Source organism: Triticum dicoccoides, chromosome 3B, assembly GCF_002162155.2.
Source record: "Triticum dicoccoides isolate Atlit2015 ecotype Zavitan chromosome 3B, WEW_v2.0, whole genome shotgun sequence".
Taxonomy (NCBI): Eukaryota; Viridiplantae; Streptophyta; class Magnoliopsida; order Poales; family Poaceae; genus Triticum; species Triticum dicoccoides.
The window spans coordinates 643,061,599-643,083,963 of NC_041385.1; positions in this window are offsets into that span (position 1 = coordinate 643,061,599).

The following is a 22,365-nucleotide window of genomic DNA, read 5'->3' on the forward strand; positions in this document are numbered from 1 at the left end:
ATGAATTTGCAAATGGTTCCTGATAATTAGAAGAGTCAGGTAAGATCCTGGGAAAAGACCTGTGGGTTAGGGCCCACTAAAAGATACACCATTGAATGATTGATTGAAAAGGGGGATTGCGCCCGTTGAATTAAATGATTTGAATGAGATAATAATCTCCAAATAGCTTGAACTGATTGAGAATGGAAACACGAATCTTCCGAGATATCTTGAGCACTCCGAATAAGAATAGAGAGAGGTGAACAATTATGAGAGGCACCGGCATGGGATAGCATTTGAACGAGGATAAGGATATGATCAACACCGAAAGCTTGAGGTAAATCCACCGGAGAAGAAAAGAATGAAAAATGATGAACTTGAAACTCCGTTAGTATCTTCTTGAGAATCACCGGATAAGAACATTGAAAGAAACGAATGAAGAGACTTCTCACAAATAAAAGGGATACATGATCAAGAAATCTGATTCCTTGAAGAAAAAGGGTGGGAGGGCAGGAAAACAAAGACAACTTGAGACGAATGTAATGCACTCCGTTGATAAAGCTGAGAATTGATCTTGCGGATGTTGAAATGTTCGGATCCACTTGAAGGGAAGCACGCCGGTTGGAAAAGAATTAACATGACGATCTCGATGATCAAGAAGGATTAGTATTCACATAGCCATATGAGAACAACGTTTAGGGAAGGTATGGAATAAACACTTGACATTGAAGCAACTCGAATACCACAAATAAAACAAAACAAAGGATTTGGCTTGCAGAATAAGCCGGAACAAACATATGATAGAGATTTACTCAATCCCATATCACGCATTTGTCGGAAAGATATTCTAGGAGCTACTTGAATTCCCACCTATAAACTCCCGAAACTTTCTGGTTATGCAATCTGGTGTTGGGGATACAGGGGAAGCAATATATATCTCACCCAAAACTAGCAATTCCTACATCCAAGCTATATCCATCCGTCAACACATAACCAAGAAACCTTCGGAAATCATGTACCTCAACCTTCGAAAAGCATCCGTTATACGAGCTATGGCAATACTCCCGAACTCCCGCCCCAGTACTGGGTGGCGTCGAGGTTATCTCACCAACAACTGCATAAAAGAGATTTTCGATGTCGGCAAAACTCAGGTATTCCAGAACTGCAACGATAAAATTGTGACGACAACAGGAGCTCAACTCCCCGGGTCAATGCCACATAATAGACAGGAGGCACCAAGAATAATGTTCTCGTCACAAAACCATCAAAATGATTCCAAGATACCTGCGTGATCCTAAAAAAATTTAGTGAAATTTGAGGAGAGGAAAGACAAAACATCTACATCAGGAGATCTCACCAGAGCGACGAAGGGACTAAGGAGTAAAAAGAATCCTACTCTCCGATATATATAATCCTAAGACTCAAAACATTTTTTTGTTCTATACTCAACAAGGCTAGCAAACAATCAAGCAGGGGGCTCCTAAGTCGGGGATGGCTCTGATTACCAACTTGTAACACCCACGATGTGGCTATATCTCCCACGTGTCGAAGCACGACTTAGAGGCATAACCGCATAGTGGTTTTGTCGCAAGAAGGGTCATCTTCACACAATCCCATGTAATGAACAAGAATGAGATAAAGAGTTGGCTTACAATCGCCACTTCACACAATGAACATATAATAAATCATACATCATTCAGAGTACACACATAGTCCGACTACGAACGAAGCCAAAAGAAAAGAAGATAACCCAACTGCTAGATTCCGGATCGTCCCTACTGGGCTCCACTACTAATCAACAAGAAACAACACATAGCAACAACTAAGATCTTTGTTGAGCTCCCATATGAGCTCGGTTGCATCACCTGCACTGGTATCATCGGAACCTGCAACTGTTGTGATAGTATCTGGTGAGTCACGAGGACTCAGCAATCTCAAAACCCGCGAGATCAAGACTATTTAAGCTTATGGGTAGGAAGTGGTAAAGTTGTAAGGTTGCAGCAGTGTCTAAGTGTATAAGGTGACTAACATACGCAAATAAGAGCGAGAAGAGAGCAAATGTAACGGTCGAGAAGCTAGCAATGATCAAGAAGTGATCCTGAACTCCTACTTACGTCAAACATAACCCAAAACCGTGTTCACTTCCCGGACTCCGCCAAAAAGAGACCATCATGGCTACACACACGGTTGATGCGTTTTAATTCATATCTGGTGTCAAGTTGTATACAACCAGACATTAACAAATTCCCATCTGCCTATAACCGCAGGCACGACTTTCGAAAGTTTATACCCTGTAGGGGTGTCCCAACTTAGCCCATCACAAGCTCTCACGGTCAACGAAGGATATTCCTTCTCCCAGGAAGACCCGATCAGACTTGGAATACCGGTTTACAAGACATTTCGACAATGGTAAAACAAGACCAGCAAAGCCGCCCAAATGTGCCGACAAATCCTGATAGGAGCTGCACATATCTCGTTCTCAGGGCACACCGGATTGTCCAAACTTCCAGTAGGCTAGCCCAGAGTTGCCCCTGGTGGCCACCGGCGGTTGACAGGTTGGACCAACACTCACGACGAGCACTGGCCCGGGGGGGGGGTAAATAAAGATGACCCTTGAGTCTGCAGAACCCAAGGGAAAAAGGCTTAGGTAGGCAAATGGTAAAACCAAGGTTGGGCCTTGCTGGAGGAGTTTTATTCAAAGCGAACTGTCAAGGGGGTCCCATAAATCACCCAACCGCGTAAGGAACACAAAATTCGGGAACATAACACCGGTATGACGGAAACTAGGGCGGCAAGAGTGGAACAAAACACCAGACATAAGGCCGAGTCTTCCACCCTTTACCAAATATATAGATGCATTAATAATATAAGAGATATTGTGATATCCCAATCATAATCCTGTCCACCATGGAGAAATCGTCAACTTCACCTGGAACTAACAACGCTATAAGATGGGCTGGGCAAAAGCGTAACATAGCCAAACAACGGTTTGCTAGGAAGGGTGAAAAAGGTTAGAGGCTGACATGGCAATATGGGAGGCATGGTAAACAAGTTATAGGTAGCGCAACATAGAGATAGAATGGAGCAACTAGCAAGAAAAGATAGAAGTGATATCGAGGGTAATAGTCATCTTGCCTGAGATCCCGCAAGGAAGAAGAACGAGTCCATGAAGAAGACAAACAGACATAGTCGAACGAATCCTCACAACTCCGGAATGAAACCGAAGCTAACGAGAGAAGCAAAATGGAAAGAAGCAAACAACGCGGTAAACAACCAGCACATAAGCATGGGATGATGCACAAACAAATATGATGCATGTCCGGTTTAATGAGGCATGGCAAAGCAATATGAAGCAAACAACACTACAATTTAAGTGGAGGTCAATATGCAACGAGTTGTATATTGATGAAACACCACATCAATTATTTAGTTCTCTCTCGTTTAGGCTAACCAACAATATTAAATGTTGTTAAGCATGGCAAGAGGTGAAGCATGAGCAAACCACCTATTTAGGCAAGTTTAAATGAGGGCGGAAACAACAAACAACAATTCCGGAAAATCCCCATATGTCATTTAGCAATTTAATGCAAACACAATTTTAATAATTTAAATGTTGTTAACATGATGCGGATGACATAATCAAGGTTTATGCAATTTTATGAAAATGTCGACATGAGCATGTTACGAGGCATTTGTCACCGTGGCCGAACAAAACGGTTGCCACGGCAACGAATCCGAAAATGATGCCACGGCAACATATCGGTTCCGATAGCTCACGGAGATACCGGTGCAAAAGGTAGTGTGACGGGAGCGTGTCATGCAAGGATGGTGGGGTGCTCCCAGATACCGGGTTCCCACGGTTCAACGGCATGGCAAACGAGGAGGAACATGCATGAAACAAACGGGCACGATGCAAACATACGGTTCATTTCATACAACATGCATTCGTTCACGGGCATCGTCTTGGCGTTATACCTTCGAAGCGTGCATTTTCGGAGCGGGTCGAGTTCGATGCGGTGTAGGGGAAGTAGACGTTCTCGGGACGGTCATAGTGGAAGTAGTTGTTCATGGACGTCGTGGAAGTAGTCGTACACGGCGGCGGCGGTAGTTGTACACTTGACGGTCTTCGGCGACGGTAGTGGTACATCTTGTAGTGGAACTTGGGCGTAGTGGTACACGGCGACGGTAGTGGTACACGTTTTCGTAGATGTCCGGGGTCGTCGGTAGAGGTACTTGTCGCATCATCGGGCGTAGTCGACCTTGGCGTATCCAAAGGGTACTTGGTGAATCCCCGTAGTCGTTCTTAGCGGTCTGTATGGTCATCGATGTTGTGGTACTTGGCGGTCTTCGAAAAACACTGGTAGTCACGGCAGGGGTTCTTGACGCATCCACGAAAGGGTCTTGGCGTCCTTGGCAGATGAAGACCGCGATGCGAGGTGGTGGCTTGGGGCAAACGACTGAGGCAAGGTGGCGCAGGAAGGTGAGGCTGCCGCAGGAGCTTGAGGGCGCGGTGGCATGGCGCTGAGCGACGAGATGCTGCTACTCGAAGCGGACAGAGGCAGCTAGGGGCACGGAGGAGGCCATGAAGACGGGGATGAGCGCCCAGATCGCAGGGGAGGCGGGCGACGGAGCAAGGTGGTGGTGGTGGTGGACGCGGGCCTGCTCGATCCGGCCAGATCCGAGGCCAGGGAGGTGACTTGGGGAGGCGGACGAGCTCCAGGACGGGCGCGTGGAGCAGAGGAGCAGCGATGCAGGTCTCACGCAGGAGATGGGGTCGAGAGGAGGGAGAGGGCTAGCGAGCGACGGGTTCGGGCGCTGCGGGTGTGTGCAGCGGTTTGGGAGGACGATGGGGAGAGGGGATCGAGCGATGCTCTCCCCTGCGGCTAGGGTAAGAGGGGTGGAGTTGGGCCTTAGAGGCAAATGGGCCGGTGCTGTGGGCTAGGACGCCCAGCTGGGCTGGACTGGTGGGCTGGCATGTTGGGTCGCACTCTCTCCCTTCTCTTATTTCCTTAGCAGAAAATCATTAGAGAAGAAAAAGGAGAGAGGGTTCGGGAAAGAATTTGCGCATGGGGATAATTTTCCCGGACTCACAAAAATGAGTTTGATCCAAGAAAATAGGAATGGCCAAGATTGCAAGATTTAAATTCAAATTCATTTGATTTAAATTCAAATGATTTGAATAGGAAGTGAGGGTTGGGAAGGTCCAAAATTGTTCGGATTTTTGGTGGAGCTCCGGAAAATGGTAAAAGAATTATTGACAAGGTTGGAGACCAAGAATTGACATAACAACGGCGTGGGATATTTTGCAAGTGGGTTGCGGTTAATTCCAAACTAATGGAATATTTATTATAGCTCCCTAAATATTGGGAGGATATGTTATAAAGAGAAGTCACCCTTCCCTCGATTTAAATGGATCGAAGATCCATACAATTTATTTAGATGAGTTTTAAAAACTAAATGGCATGATGGCATGATGACATGATGCAATGCACATGATGCAAGGATGAATGCAACGAACAAAACAAATCACACGACGAATCTCGGAATAGCTGGAAGTCTTCTGGGGTGTCAGTCTCGGGGCGTTGCAGCTTCGCACTGCGGGCCAATTCGCTTGGCCATATGGAGCAGATCGAAAGCTACGCCCCTAGCCATCAGGTCAGGTTTGGAAGTTTAAACTACACGGCCGACATCCGCGGGGACTTGATCTTCGACGGATTCGAGCCACGGCCGAGCGCGCCGCACTGTCACAATGGGCATGATTTAGCTCTGCCGCCGGACAACACCCAGAGCGTCGCTCAGGTGCCCGCTCCGACCATTAGCTTGGAGCCGACTACGCCAGTTGGGGACGGACGGTTGGACACCGCCCCAGGAGCCGCAATCTCTATGGTGATAGAGCCGAACTCCAGCCTAGTCGTTTGCGAGGCCTATGACTCCAGGGTGCCGAACTCCGTTCTGAACTCCGAATCTCCCGCACCCCTTCTGATCGAACCCGATTGGGCTCCGATCATGGAGTTCACCGCCGCGGACCTCTTTCAGCACTCGCCCTATGGCGATATCCTGAATTCACTAAAGTCTCTCTCTTTGTCAGGAGAGCCCTGTCCGGACTATGGTCAGCATGGTTGGGATGCAGAAGACGAAGAAATTCGAAACCCACCCACCACCCACTTTGTAGCCACAATCGACGATTTAACCGACAGGCTCGACTTTCACTCCAAAGACATCAACGGTATGGACGCCGATGAAGGAGATGACCAAGAACCAGCGCCTATAGAGCGCCGCACAATCGCCTCATCACACGATGTATGCATGGTGGACACACCTAAAAGAAGCAACGACGAGGACCAAAAGGGCACAACCAGGGATCGTTCCCTCAAAAAACAATCAAAGCGGTGGCGTAAGCGCCACGCCAAGCCCCACCTCGACAGAGACCCAGCCATGGAGCAGGGCGAATCAACGGAAGACGAACATGCCATCGAGCAACCGTCCAAACAAGGCGGACAAACCAAACAATCTGTCCCCAGCAAAGATAATGGTCTGGACGACCTCACGCCGGACAAGTCGCTGGAGCACCAGAACCTCCACCAAAGGCTCGTCGCCACTGCGCGTAGCCTGAAAAAGCAGAAGTGGAAGCTCAAAACAGCGGAAGATGCAATTAGAATAAGATGGAGCAAAGTACTCAACACCGCACACAAGTACGGCAATAGTCATCACACAAAGAGCTATCTGAAGCGGAAATTACTACCGGAATTTGATGAAGAGTCCCTAGAGCCCCCACAATCAAAAAACAAGGAAGTCACCAGGTCGGATAGACGACCCCACGATCGACCTCAACCAACAAAGGGCGCCGCATTCAATGCGGCACGCGAGCCGCCAAGGATTCGCATTAGAAAAACAGCCCGACCAGATCCATCTACGGGCCAAGAAAGCAAGCTCCATTGAGCAATGCAACGCAAAAAATATCCAAACATCGCGGCACACCTACATACAGGGGCGCCGCACATCCCCTATGTTTTACTGATGAGGTACTGGATCATGAATTTCCAGTGGGATTCAAACCCGTAAACATAGAAGCATACGACGGAACAACAGACCCTGGAGTCTGGATCGAGGATTATATCCTCCATATACACATGACCAGAGGAGATGACCTTCACGCCATAAAATACTTACCCCTTAAGCTCAAAGGGCCAGCCCGATATTGGCTTAAAAGCCTCCCTGAAAATACCATGGGAAGTTGGGAAGAGCTCGAGGATGCTTTCCGGGCAAATTTCCAAGGGACCTACGTCTGACCCCCGGATGCAGACGATTTGAGTCATATAACTCAACAACCCGGAGAGTCAGCCCGGAAACACTGGAACAAATTTCTTACCAAAAAAATCAGATAGTCGACTGTCCGGACGCCGAAGCCCTAGCAGCTTTCAAACATAGCGTCCGAGACGAATGGCTCGCCAGACACGTCGGCCAAGAAAAGCCAAGAACAATGGCCGCATTAACAAGCCTCATGACCCACTTTTGTGCATGAGAGGATAGCTGGTTGGCAAGAAGCAGCACCAGCGACCCGAATACGTCCGAACTCAGAGATGGAAATGGGAAACCGCACTGTAACAAAGAACCGCACCGGATCAAGGACGACAGCCCGAGGAGCACGGCAGTCAACGCCGGATTCAAAAGTTCTCGACAAAATCAGAAAAATCCGCCCCCCAAAGATGACAGGGACGAGCTATCCAACCTCAACAAAATCTTGGACAAAATATGTCAAATCCACAGTACCCCCGGGAGACCTGCAAACCACACCCACAGTGATTGTTGGGTCTTCAAGCAGTCCGACAAACTCAATGACGAACACAAGGGGCTTGACACACCAAGCGAGGATGATGACGCACCCCACAAGCAGAACACCGGAGAACAAAGGAAGTTCCCACAAGAAGTCAAAACAATAAATTCACTTCAGGTGACAAAAGGGAAAAACAGAACGGCGCCCACGAAGATACGTGCCACACGGCCCGCCCTGGAGGAGCACCGCCACTGGTTGTTACAACCAATCACCTTCGATCATCAAGATTACTCCAGAGGTATCCGGAATACAGGCTGGACTGCCTTGGTCTTAGACCCGGTTATTGACGGACTCCAATTTACACAAGTCCTAATGGAGGGCGGCAGTGACCTAAACCTATTATATCAGGACGCAATCCGCAAACTGGGGGTAAACCCAGCAACAATTCGCCATGACAACACTTCCTTTCAAGGAATCACTCCGGGCCCAGATACCCAGAGTATGGGCTCCCTGTCGTTAGAAGTCATGTTCGGCTCACCCGACAACTTCCGAAGCGAAAAGCTAGCCTTCCACATCGCCCCATTCATAAGTCGCTATCAAGCGCTACTGGGACGTGAAGCTTTCGCCCGCTTTAACGCAATACCGCATTATGCATCCCTCACACTCAAAATGCCCGGTCCGCGAGGCATCATCTCATTAAAGGGAAATATCAATTGATCCCTAAAGTACAGATAATGGTGGGGCCGCCTTGACAGCCGCACACTAATCCAGCTTCACTACCCCGGACACGGTTCGACAAGTCCGGCGTGAACATACAAAGGCCTAACAGCTGCATAACCCTGTACAAGGGGCTCCGTGTGTTTACACCAGGAGACAATACGGACCAATCTTACTCATGCCTCTGTGTTATATTTTGTTTATTCTAATATAGATTTCTCACACGATTATTTTTCACTAAGTCCCTCTCTTTCACAGACAAACACCGTGCTACGCCCGTCCAGGATACGGCACAACGGAGACACAGGCGCAGACGTGCAGTAGGGACCCGTTCTAAGGATTCTCTTCAGATTAAGACCCTGCATAAACCTTTCTTACCGTCTCTTGTTGATAACATCCCCCGGTTTTCACTATAACCGAGGAGGAGACTGGCGTCTTGGCATGTGGCCACGCCAGAATTTTGCACATACCTGGACACCAGGGGCTTTCTTACCAAAGGGCTATTGTTCGGCCCGTCTTCATAAAGCCCAAATACGTTAGGGAGTGTTCGGCGTCGCGAGTTTGGCCTTATATGCATCAGCTCCTAATCATGTCTTTGGTAAAATGTTGGGTTTGCCCGGCTCCTGTGTTTTGCTGCCTTATGTACCGCTCTATCGGCTAAGGCGGCACCAGGAGAACTACTGCGATTGTGCCCCGGTTCGGCCAGGCGAGCACCTCAGTAGAGAAAGACAAAAACTGACTGTCATGATATAGCGAGAGACTGGTCAACCACTCAATGACTTTCGGAATCTTTAGGATTCCTCCACATTAACGAAGGGCCGCTTCCCGGTCAGGCACACACGCGCCCCAAATTCGGGCGAGTGCAGTGCCCCTAGGGGCTATTCAGTAGCCCCACTGTCAAACTCCTATCGCTAAGTGAAAGTGATAAAGCATTATAGTCCGGTTGCCTAGTTCGCTGCGCTATCACCTCCTTTATAGGACCAAGACGTTGGATTAAGTGTGAAAAGGCGCCTTTTTGCGAACACCCCCGCATTATATGCATGGGGGCTGAAGCCAACGGTTGCCATATTTCAGGTTATATACACATATACATTAACGGCCGCACAGGAGGCATTAAAATTCTTGCAAGCACAAGTATAAAAAGCTTTCATATTCTATAAAAATATTCGTTTTACAATAGCACATGCTATTCGAACACAACATCCTTTGAGCACTGCGCCTCTATTAAACGAGCGCCATGAAAAACTTCCTCAAAGTAGTGCTTGGCAGGTACTCGACTTTCGTCCGAATCCCGGGATGCAACAACACTGGCCTTCATATCCGCCCAGTATGTTTTGACACGGGCAAGAGCCATCTATGCACCCTCTATGCACGCCGACCTCCTCACTGCATCAACATGCGGCACCGAACTAAGGAGCTGCTGCACCAAGCCAAAATAACTTTTCGGCTCCGGCTTCTCCGGCCACAGATGAATCGCAACATACCTCATGGCGAGTCCGGATAACCTGTTCAGCTCCGCCCAGGCGGCCAAATGGTCGGATACCGAAAGTGGGCATTCTGGATTATGGAACTGCGACCAAAAAAGCTCTTCCAATCCATGGTCACCTCGGCCGCGGAAGTGTTCGGTCGCGTCTGCCGCACTAGCTGCCAAATCCAGATAAGTGTTTTCCGCACTCCACTACTGGTCTAACGGAGCATACTTGGGGTCCCCGAACTTCATCCGTAGCATATAGGGCTTTCCAGCCATGATATCTCCGGCCTGACGTAGCTCCTCCTTCATAGCTCTCATTGCAGAGCGAGTATCCTTGGCCTCGGTAGTGATCTTTTCAAGATCCTTCTAAGCCGCCTTATCTCCTTGTTCAAGCAATTTACAGCGGTCGGCAGCATCCTTCAATTTTATAGACATCTCGGTCATTACTTTCTTGCTCTGCCAGTGAGCAGCCTGTTCGGCTCTTAGCTCTTCAGCCGCCTTCACGACAGCCACATCACTTTTCCTTGCTTGCTCCTTGGCTCGGGCAAGTCCCGCCCGAAGGTTCTCCACGGCAGCAGAACTATCTACATTAAGCACATATCTTGTAAGGCACGAGCACCAAACTCATCTTATCAGATGTCTTTGGAACATACCTTGTGCCTCATCTAGCCGCTTATTTACAAGCGCGATGTCGGCATCTGCCACGTCAAGTTGCCGCTTTAGCTCGGCAGATTCATCAGTCCGGCTAGCCACCGAACGCCTCACCACCTTCATAAAATAGGTGACATATTATACCTGGGGTTATGATCCTCTGCGCGCCGTCACTTTTGATGACACACAGAGTCTCAGGGGCTACTATTTATACAGGGCGCATTTTATATGCGGCTCTACCAAAAGGTACACCTTTTTACGTACCTCAAAGCCTGTTAGTAAACTCCTGGCAGCCTCGTACAGTCCGCTTTCCGCGGATGAAATTCTTCCAATCACCATGTTCATCAACATACGGTGTTCTTCTGAGATGGACGCTCTCCCGAGCAGATCTTTCAGCCCCTCCGACCGTGCACCAGAGGGTGCCGGACTAGCCTGACGACCTTTTTCAGGGTCCGGACTTGGAAAAACCCTCCGAGACGACACCTCGGGGTCGCCTGCCTCGTAAGACGGTGCAACAAGGGGAGGCGTTTTGCTCTCTATCATCTCCGGACGAAGATCCCCTGAAGATGAGCTCTGCTGAGAAGGGTTGAGATCCGAACTGCAAGGTAATATTTTGGTTATCTTCCTCAGAAATAAAACAGGAATGTCATTCATTTTGGAACCCCTCTCTTCACTTACAGCTCGGAGGAGAGCTGATCCCCTCGAGGGTGCAATACGGCCGGGGCATTCTCCGGCGCCGGACCCTCTAGCGAAGATTTCTTCCCCCGTTTTGAGGCCATCCCCTCCGGGTCTTCAGAGGCAGTCCTTTTCTTTCCCTGGTCGGGGGAATTTTCGATTCCTCCCTTCCTAATAGCCTCCTTCGCGGAGGCGGTAGCTCCTTGGTTCCCCCCTTCGCCTTCTGCCAAAAGCATGACCTCCAGCATCCTGGTTAACACGGGATCCGGCGCGGTCTCAGGCAGGGGGGCTGGACACCTGATAAGCTTTGCCTTCGCTATCCACTCCTGTTCAAAGGATAGCTCTGTTAAGGGTAATTTTATGATGAAAATACGGATGGCGTGTCCAAATACGGGGCTACTTACTTCAGCATCCGGGCGATTGCAGCTCAGACCTGCGTCCTCGGACAAATCCGGACACCTTGCTTGTGATCCAAAGAATAATTTGTACATCTCCATGAGCGTCGTGCCCATAAAGTGTTGGAGGACTCGCGGTCCCTCCGGATTGAATTCCCACAGGCGGAGAGGGCGACGTTTGCAGGGCAGCATGCGGCGAATCAGCATAACTTGCGCCACTATGGTCAAGTTGATATCTCTTTCTAGGAGATCTCAAATGCGGTCCTGCAGCAAGGGCACGTCTTTGGACGGCCCCCAGATAAGCCCTTTTGACCCATGATGCTAGCCGTGGTTGGGGACCCGAGCGAAAAGCAGGTGGCGCCACCCATGTGGTGCCCCTGGGGGCTGTGATGTAAAACCAGTCCCGTGGCCATAAGCTGAACTCCTCTTGGAAAGAGCCCTCGGGCCATGGAGCGTCGGCCATCTTGCTTACGATGGCTCCTCCGCACTCAGCATGCTGCCCCTCGATTGTCTTCGGTTCCACCTTGAAGGTTCTCAGCCACAATCCAAAGTGAGGAGTAATATGGAGGAAGGCCTCACACATGGCAATGAACGATGAGATCTGGAGGATGGACTCCGGAGCTAGGTCGTGAAATTCCAGCCCGTAATAAAACATAAGTCCCCTCACGAAGGGATCAATCGGGAAGCCTAGCCCCTGAAGGAAGTGAGATGTGAACACCACGCTCTCACCGGGCTGGGCAGTGGGAATGACTTTCCCTTGAGAAGGCAGCCTATGCGAGATTTCGCCGGTCAGATACCGGGCATCTCTTAGCTTTCGCACGTCTTCTTCCGTGACGGAGGAAGGCATCCATCGACCTTGAAGGTTGGAGCCGAACATCGTCAAGGGCCCGAGGCGCCTAAAGCTGGAGCTCTGGATGTTGGATCTCAAGGCGAGGGGCGGATTCGATCGAGTTAAAAGGAGTCGAGCCTTGGTCTCTTTATAAAGAGGTTGAATACCAAGAGCCCTTTCCCCTAACCGTTTGGGACTCGTTTTCAATTAGGGAGTCATACCAAAGGCACGGTTGGGTTACCCATGCTCGTATTGATGAGAATCCCGGAATTAGGGGACACGATCTTTGCTTTGACAAGACATGCCGAGGAAACCGCCTCGCTAAACGCGCTGAGGTGGAATAGTAAAACGATTTGAATAAATGCCTGGCTGTGGCGTGATGTCACGCTGCAGAATACGTGAGCAGATTAGATTTTTGCAGATATTATTCTCTCTACGGTGGCATATGGAACTTATTTTGCAGAGCCGGACACTATCCTTGTGTTCAACATCTTCTATGGAGTATTTGGAGGAGGAACCCGCCTTGCAATGTCAAAGACAATTTGCGCGCCAGACTCGTCGTCATTGAAGCCTGGTTCAGGGGCTATTGAGGGAGTCCTGGATTAGGGGGTGCCCGGATGGCCGGACTATGACCTTTGGCCGGACTCCTAGACTATGAAGATACAAGATTGAAGACTTCGTCCCGTGTCCGGATAGGACTTTCCTTGGCGTGGAAGGCAAGCTTGGCGATATGATATGAAGATCTCCTCCCATTGTAACCGACTCTGTGTAACCCTAGCCCTCTCCGGTGTCTATATAAACCAGAGAGTTTTTAGTCCGTAGGACGAACAACAATCATACCATAGGCTAGCTTCTAGGGTTTAGCCTCTCTGATCTCGTGGTAGATCAACTCTTGTACTACCCATATCATCAATATTGATCAAGCAGGAGTAGGGTTTTACCTCCATCGAGAGGGCCCGAACCTGGGTAAAAACATCGTGTCCCTTGTCTCCTGTTACCATCCGCCTAGACGCACAGTTCGGGATCCCCTACTCGATATCCGCCGGTTTTGACACCGACACTCGCCATGACAGAAGGACGGAGGAATCGAGAATGGGAAGAAGCAGATGACGGAGGATTGAGAGGCACCGTTCCTCCTGCTCCCCTCTTTATAGAGGGGCGAGGGCGAGGCTCGACCACCCCTCCACCCTCCCCGCTCAATTGAAGGGCGTGGGAATCGGCCCGCACGCGCGCGACTTCCCATATCCCGCGCGCATGTCATTCACTCTGCATCATGCATGCAGCGAACGTGGCGCAAAGGACGGGCGCAATGGGGTGCGTGGGATGGCGGTTCCCGAGTAGGGGCAGTAAATGAGCAGCGGCCCCGCAGTCTCGAAAAGACACGCAAGCCGCCTCTTTACTGTCCACCACAAGATGACGCTAGCATGCTTCGGTCACACACGCACGCACGATTCCCATGTCACCCGTTCAATGCGAGTCGTCGGGAAGCGCAACGGACGGAACAGTTACTACGGTAAAATCCACCCCGCCTGCCCGCGCACCGTTCTGGGCCTGGCCCAACAACGTGTCGCACTTATGTGTGGCCTTGGCCCAGGGGCTCCTATCGGTGTACAAAAGTAGGATCTCCTTTTGACCCCTTTACTTGTGCACGGGTAGTCAGAGCCACCCGCCACGGCCACGCATAACAGGGTAGGGGAGGGAAGCCGGAGAGAAGCCGAAGGCACAAGACAAACAAAGCAACGACAAGGACCAAGGCCACAAATATAGGATGGATGAAGCAGGTTTCCCCGGCAAGGACCCTTGCCGAGGCAGCCTCAGCAGCCTCGGCAAGACCCTTGCCAGGGCAGCTCGGCCACACCAACGGAGCGAGCCACCTTCAAGCCCAGCGTCTCCAGCGCCAACAACCACAATGGGGCAAAGCTCGGGAGGCACCTCCATGGTGGCATGCAGATCTTTGTGAAGACAAAGAATATTCAAGATCAGATGAGAATTGGAAGGCAATGATCCTCGACAAGGTTCTTGCCGAGGAAGCCCACGAGACCCCTGGCAAGGTCCTTGACGGGGGCAACAGCGCGCCACGGCAAGATCCTTGCTGGGCCACCCGGCAAGACCCTTGCAAGGACGCCAGCGGGGCCACTGCCAAGCCCACACCAGCCAAATCCCCACCGCCATCCACATGCAGCTGCCGATGTCGGCGTTCTGGGAACGGGGGTGTCGGTGTCAAAACCGGCGGATCTCGGGTAGGGGGACCCGAACTGTGCATCTAAGGCTAATGGTAACAGGAGGCTGGGGACACGATGTTTACCCAGGTTCGGGCCCTCTCGATGGAGGTAATACCCTACTTCCTGCTTAATTGATCTTGATGATATGAGTATTACAAGAGTTGACCTACCATGAGATCAGAGAGGCTAAACCCTAGAAGCTAGCCTATGGTATGGTTGTTGTATGATGAGTCCTATAGACTAAACCCTCCAGTTTATATAGACACCGGAGGGGGCTAGGGTTACACAGGGTCGGTTTACAGAGGAGGAGATCTACATCCGGATTGCCAAGCTTGCCTTCCACGCCAAGGAGAGTCCCATCCGGACACGGGACGAAGTCTTCTATCTTGTATCTTCATAGTCCAACAGTCCGACCAAAGTACATAGTCCGGCTGTCCGGATACCCCCTTATCCAGGACTCCCTCAGTAGCCCCCGAGCCAGGCTTCAATGACGATGAGTCCGGCGCGCAGATTGTCTTCGACATTGCAAGGCGGGTTCTTTTCGAAATCCGGTGCACCCATCGTGGCGAATAGTGTCCGGCCTCCCAGTAAGGTTATACTCCTCGGCTTCTATGCTTCAATAATGGCTACTTCCACGTGTCGACCGGAGACGAGGGGCCGAGGCGTTTTTGCATTTGACACCCTAATCCCATAGGTGAGCCATCTATTTGAGGAGACGGGGATCTTCAGATCCAAATCACACCATCTTCCCCCAAGAAAGCATTCCGCAGAGCGCGCCCAAAAGAGGCTAGCCCATCATGACCGGTCGCTGCAGCCCTGCTTGCCGCTCCCCCAGCTCGAAGCCAGGGGATTGGAAAAAGTGTTCCATCTCTCACAGTCGCCTAATAGATCTGCAGACCAAAGGGTTCCTTCCCCCCGCATACATGGTCCCCGTCCGGTCCGGACTAGCCACCTATAATGGTGGGGAGCAAGCAGAGAGATTCCCTAACCCATCTCGGGGGGAGCGGGTATGCCTTGTCCCATATCTGTTAAGAGGCGTCGGATTTCTAATCCACCCATTCCTCCGCGGGCTCCTGGAGTTCTACGGTCTCCAGTTGCATAATCTTACCCCCGCCTCCATATTGCACATCGCGGGCTACGTCGCCCTCTGCGAGCTGTTCCTGGGCTGCGAAGCTCATTTCGAGCTATGGAAGAGGTTATTTTGCCTTGTGCCCCGCAACTAGGAGGGATCCATATATCAAGTGGGCGGAGCCAAAATATGCCGCATTTCCCAGACCGGATACCTGTCCGGTACTCCAAAGAAGGCGTCTGAAGACTGGCCCTCAGAGTGGTTTTATGTTGATGACGTACCCCTTCCGGACCCAGTCCGGACGGGCCTTCCCGAGTTCACCAATACTCCGCTGAAGAAGCGCCAAAGCTGGCGCCCTCGGAGACCCCAGGAGGAAGAAAACAGGGAAGTCTTCTATCTGATGAGCCGGATACAAAGCCTGGCCAAATCAGGATTGACAATAATCGAAGTTATGTCAATATGCATAATAAGGGGAGTGCAGCCACTTCAATATAGGGGAAAACCCATGTGGCACTTTAATGGAGAAGACGATGCCTCCCGCTGCGGTCGCAAAGGTCCGGACTCCGCCACATCTTTGGCGAGGATACTGTCCGAATTGTACAAAGGAGAAGAAGAGGAGTTCCTCCGCATCAAACCGCGGGATGGATTTTCCATGTATAACCCCCGAAGGTGGGTAAGTTCTCATCTTTTACTCGACTCTATTCGTTCTCACCTTCTTTCTCACAATTATTTACCTTGCCGTTTCAAAACAGGAACTAAGGAGGGTTGTGAAAGAGTTCAACAGCCCCTCTCCGCAGCCAGAGGATCCTGGCCGGGTTCTCGACCCCGGACTCGAAGAAGATCCGGACATATCCGTGGAATTCGCCGACAGGACCTTCTATCAGGCAAGCAGTGGCGGCTCTTTAGTGGTCATCATCGCGGATTACCCCGGACTGCTTCGCGTGTCGCACGTAAGTAATGTCGGGGTTCCAACCTTCTGAAAGAGTCCCTTCGTTTTGCCATACCTTAAGCTCACATGCCGTACTTTTATAGAAATGGCAGTTGGGACATCGTGCGGAACCCGCGGGGGCCTCTCAGCAAGAGGCACCTAGGCAAGGTAGGTTTAAACGGAAGGCAGTTAGGAGTGATACGCAGACGCAGATGTATTCATCAAACTTGCCCCGTGGTTTATTTGGTCTTTTTGTCGAGGCGTGATGGCTTTAATTACATCTGGACAGGAAATGCCGGACTATATCCGGGGACCCTACCGGCCACGCCTCTAGCAGCCGGATTCCTGGACCGGATTCACTGGCGGAGGCGGACGTGGGGACATTGCCAAACTGTCCGCCTGCGAAGGATACGGATATGCTTTCCGCCACAAATTCAGAAGTGGAGAGCGCCATGAATCACTGGCACCGACGAGCGATACTCCACGGTGGTATTTTTTCCGAAGAGGCGTTCAATGCCTTTAATTCCGGACACGCTTATATCCGCGCTGCTCAAGATGGACTTGCCAGAGCAACGGACCAATATGTGAAGGACATACGGGTAAGAAAATTTCATAAGTATGTATAGTAGTAGCCCCTAAGACTTGAAACAGTTAGCACAACTGATTTAAGGATCATTAAATGCATAGGTTCTTGTAGAGAAGGATGCCCAGTTGTCTCAGGAGCTGGAGGAGTGTAAGGCCCACATGAAGGCCAATGTAGCCGAACATGAGGAGTCCAAGAAGGCTTCTTCTGGTAATAATTTCCTTCTACCAGTTTGTATGTTCGGCATGGTTTATAAATCTGACGAAAGATTCGGCAGACAATCCTGGAGGAAATCCGGAGACTATGGGAAATAGCGGGCGAACGCATGCTGACGCAGTCTATTCAGGAGAAGAATAAGCTGCAAGATGCGAATCTCCAAATAAGCATCGAATTGAAAGATGTTCGGGCTTAGCTTGCGGACTTCGTGAAGGAGAACCAGAGGCTTTGATGCGGCATTTATAGTAAGTTCTTTGAACGAACTGTGGTATAGTTCGGTGAGGAGGCGTATTGACAGAGTTATGTCTGCAGGTATGTTAATGGGACACCCTGAAGAGGAGATGCCCGGGTTTGCAGGCGATATGCTGCAAGAGCTTTCACAACTGCACGAACGAGCTCGGCAGGTGATGCAAGGTATTGCCCAAGCTTTGTGGCCGTTCGCTTCCCTGCCAGGAGGCATGAGCAAACTTGTAGAGATGCTCAAAGGAGCACGGCGGCGCTTCCGATTATGGAAGATATCATCTTGCCGGCAATGTGCGAGAGAAGCGTGGGCCATGGTGAAGACGCGATATGCCAAGGCTTACCCGAACCATATGGCCGAAGTCGGACCGACTGGGCCAGATGGACAAGAGATACCCGTTAGTTTAGTATATGATTAGGTAGCATTAGCTGCAAGGTATTCCCAGCAGGATTGTAAGCTAGACAGCCTGTTGGATGGTATAGAGGAAGAGTACAGCCAGTCTATATGATTATGTAATTTTGAATGGGCTCATGTACTCCCTAGCCGGATTGAAAATCATTTGTCATGGCGGACCTTTTCGCTTCATCCCCCGGATCCGACAGTCCGGGGTGTGTCCGAATACCCACACAGTAATGAAAAACCGGGGTATGCATGGAAACCAGGCGTAGGGGTCATAAGTGCTTGAACAAACAAGTACCCAACTAGTTATGTTATGTTACATGGATAGTAAGAAACATCTTCCAGAGAGAATAGTTCCGTTAGGGACTCCTTTCTCTGGGTACGCATGCATCGATGTGCATGTCCGAACTGTGAACAAGAACATCTTTTGTTCACCGACCGAATATTCCTTAAGAACGCTAGCTTTCGGCTTCACCCAGTCTGAGGTTCACATCCGGCTCAACCGGCAGTAACAATCGCAGAGGTGCTCCCCTTATGCCCTAGCCGAATAAACAGGAACGTAGGGCATAAATACAAGAGCCAGGCAACCCAGCATGGCCAAAACTTAAGTCATATCGATGCATATAATGGTGAAGAAAAGGCACATATGGAAAGAAAAATGCATATGTGGCTAGCAAGGAGCCATTAAAGTAGTTATATTTAGCTTCCGGATAGGAAGCCCCCAGGTATAGTGTGCACGCATAATGCGTTCGGAGTGCTTAGGGCATTCGTACAATTTTAAGGCTCTATAAGAAAAGGAAAAGGGGCGAGAAAGGAGGAAAGAGGACATAACTGAAGAGGGGGAGTGAAGGAGACGAACACGGGTTCGGCGCTAGGCGTAGAATCTCCAGAGTCTGGCCGCGTTCCATGGGTTCAGCTCCAGTCTGTTATCAGATGCACTGCGCAGACGGTACGCTCCTCCAATGAGAACTTTATCAATGATGAAGGGACCCTCCCACTTGGGTTTGAGCTTGTCCTTCTTCTTCTCAGGTAGGCATAGAACGAGTTCGCCAATGTTATAAGTTTTGGCCCGTACTTCTCTGCTTTGATACCTTCGAGCCTGTTGCTGATAGAATGCGGAACGGGCTTTAGCGACATCACGCTCCTCCTCCAAAGCATCTAAGTTGTCCTGCCGGTCTAGGTCGGCTTCCTTCTCTTCGTACATGCGCACGTGAGGTGAGTCATGGATTATATCGCAGGGCAGCACTTCTTCTGCGTCGTACACCATGAAAAATGGTGTGTATCCGGTTGTGCAATTCAGCATGGTCCGCAGCCCCCAGAGTACGGAGTCGAGTTCTTCGACCCAATGCGTGTCTGATTCCTTCAAGGATCGCACTAGTCTGGGTTTGATGCTGCTCATAATAAGACCATTTGGATGTTCGACCTGACCGTTTGTTTGGGGGTGATAGACAAAGGCGTAGTCTAGCTTAATGCTCATTTTGCCGCACTAGGCTTTCACCTCCTCGTCTGTAAAATTCGAGCCATTGTTATGATGATACTGTGGGGGACACCGTAACGGTGTACAACCTCCGATATGAAGTCTATCATTGGTCCGGATTCAGCCGTTTTAACTGGTTTGGTTTCTATCCATTTGGTGAACTTGTCCACCATGACCAATAAGTATTTTTTCTTATGGCTTCCCCCTTTAAGGGGTCCTATACAGTCCCCAGACCGCGAAGGGCCAAGTTATGGGGATTTTTTGGAGAGCGGTAGGGGGCATATGGCTCTGATTGGCAAATAGTTGACAACCAACGCAATGTTGGACAAGGTCCTGTGCGTCCGTCCGGGCTGTCGGCCAGTAAAATCCTGTCCGAAAGGCCTTGCTTACGAGAGCTCGGGCTGCCGCATGGTGCTCGCCTAGTCCGGAATGGATTTCGGCTAAGAGTTGCCGCCCTTCCTCGTCGGAGATGCATCGTTGGAGCACTCCGGTGGCGCTCTTCTTGTAGAGCTCTCCTTCATGGACTTTGTAGGCTTTAGAGCATTGCACAATGCAACGTGCCTCATTTTGGTCCTCGGGGAGCTCTTGCCTATTAAGGTAGGCCAGGAAGGGCTCGGTCCACGGGGCGATGACAGCCATTATTTTGTGGGCCGAAGATGTTATTTCGGTGACAGAGCCTCTGATTACGTCAGAAGGTTCAGAATCTGGGGTTGTGTTCGGAGCCGGACTAATAGTGCCGGACTCCCCTTCCCATGTCACGGACGGATTGAACAACCTTTCTAGGAAGATATTAGGTGGGACGGGGTCGTGTTTAGAGCTGATGTAGGTGAGGATATCGGCCGCTTGGTTATTTTCTCTGACCACATGGTGGAATTCGAGCCCCTCGAAACATGCTGACATTTTTAGGACAACATTGCGATAGGCCGCCATTTTCGGGTCCTTGGCGTCAAAGTCTCCATTTACCTGAGATATTGCGAGGTTCGAGTCCCCGCGCACTTCGAGGCGTTGAATGCCCATGGAGACTGCCATCTGAAGACCATGCAACAGAGCCTCGTATTCGGCTGCATTGTTGGAGTCTGTGTATAATATTTGGAGGACGTACTGCACCCTGTCTCCGGTGGGGGATGTCAGGACAGCACCCGCTCCCAATCCGGCCAGCATTTTGGAGCCGTCAAAATGCATGATCCAATTTGAGTACGCACTGTACTCTTTAGGGAGTTCGGCTTCTGTCCATTCGGCAACGAAGTCAGCCAGTACTTCCGACTTAATGGCCCGCTGTGGTTTGTATGTTATGTCGAACAGAAGGAGCTCTATAGCCCATTTAGCAATTCGGCCTGTTGCGTCGCAGTTATTTATTATGTCATTGAGTGGTACTTCGGAGGCCACCGTGATCGAACACTCTTGAAAGTAGTGTCGTAGTTTCCGGGATGCCATGAAGACTGCGTTCGCTATCGTTTGATAGTGTGGGTACCTAGATTTGCATGGAGTGAGGATAGTGGACACATAATATACCGGCTTTTGGAGCGGGAACTTGTGTCTGTCTGCCTCTCGTTCGACGACGAGCACTGCACTCACAACTTGGTTTATTGCGGCTATGTATAACAGCTTGGGTTCACCAATGTTTGGCGCGGTCAGAACTGAGTTGGTGGCCAAGAGTGCCTTTATTTCTTCCAGTCCGGCCGTGGCCGCATCCGTACACTCGAAGTGTTCAGTGCGTCGAAGAAGGCGATACAGGGGTAGTGCCTTTTCTCCTAAGCGGGAGATAAAGCGGCTTAAGGCAGCCACACATCCAGTTAATTTCTGGATCTGCTTGAGGTCTGTTGGGATAGCCAACTGTGACAGAGCTCGGATTTTTGCCGGATTGGCTTTAATTCCTCTATTGGAAACGATGAAGCCGAGCTATTTTCCGGAGGGTACTCTGAAGACACACTTCTCCGGGTTGAGCTTGATGTCGTATGTTCGGAGATTATCGAACGTAAGCCTCAAGTCATCTATTAAAGTTTCGACGTGTCTTGTTTTGATGACCATGTCGTCTACGTAGGCCTCTACTGTCTTGCCGATTTGTTTCTCCAGGCATGTCTGAATCATGCGTTGATAGGTTGCGCCGGTGTTTTTTAGCCCGAAGGGCATGGTGTTGAAATAGAAGGGGCCGTACAGAGTGATGAAGGCTGTTGCAGCCTGGTCGGACTCCGCCATCTTTATTTGATGGTATCCAGAGTATGCATCGAGGAAACACAATGAGTCGTGTCCTGCGATGGCATCGATTATCTGATCAATGCGGGGGAGGGGGAAGGGATCCTTCGGGAAAGCTTTATTGAGGTCTTTGAAATCGACACACAAGCGCTAGGATTTGTCCTTTTTTGGTACCATTACCAAGTTTGCTAGCCAATCCGGATGTTTGATTTCTCTGATGAATCCGGCCTCGAGTAGCTTGGCTAGATCTTCTCCCATGGCTTGCCGCTTAGGCTCTGAGAAGCGCCTAAGAGTCTTCTTGACTGGCTTGTATCCTTTCAGTATATTGAGGCTGTGTTCGGCCAGCTTGCGTAGGATGCCCGACATGTCTGAAGGATGCTAGGCAAAAATATCCCAATTTTCACGCAGGAAGTCTCACAGTGCGGCATCTATTTCGGGGTTCAGCTGTGACCCTATGGAAGTTGTCTTCGAAGGGTCCGTTGGGTGGACCTGGAATTTGACTATCTCGTCCGCTGGCTTGAAGGAGGTGGATTTAGGTCGCTTGTC